A 325-nucleotide genomic window follows, 5' to 3' on the forward strand; every position below is an offset into this window, starting at 1 on the left:
CGGCGGGACCGGCGGGTCGGGGCGGTGCTCGGCGGGACCGGCGTGGGGTGTCCGGTGCTCCAGAGCAGCCCGGGGACCCGAAGTCCCGCCGCGGAGGCCGAGGGCGGGATCGCTGACGGGATGAGGCAGCCGGGGCCGGGCTCTGCCGGGGAAGGGGCGATCCTTTGTGCGGCGGCCGGGCGGGTGTTCCCCTCGGAGCCGCTCCACGCCGGCCTTTGAGCACCGTGAGGGGCTGAGGAGGGGTTAAACGGCCGGGCGGGCTGTCGGTGAGGCGTGTGGCGGCGGCACAGCCTGCGAAGTGCTGGGGCAGAAAGGCCGGTGCTTG

This window comes from Haliaeetus leucocephalus, unplaced genomic scaffold (genome assembly GCF_000737465.1).
Source record: "Haliaeetus leucocephalus isolate CR32 unplaced genomic scaffold, Haliaeetus_leucocephalus-4.0 Scaffold151, whole genome shotgun sequence".
In the NCBI taxonomy this organism is placed as follows: domain Eukaryota; kingdom Metazoa; phylum Chordata; class Aves; order Accipitriformes; family Accipitridae; genus Haliaeetus; species Haliaeetus leucocephalus.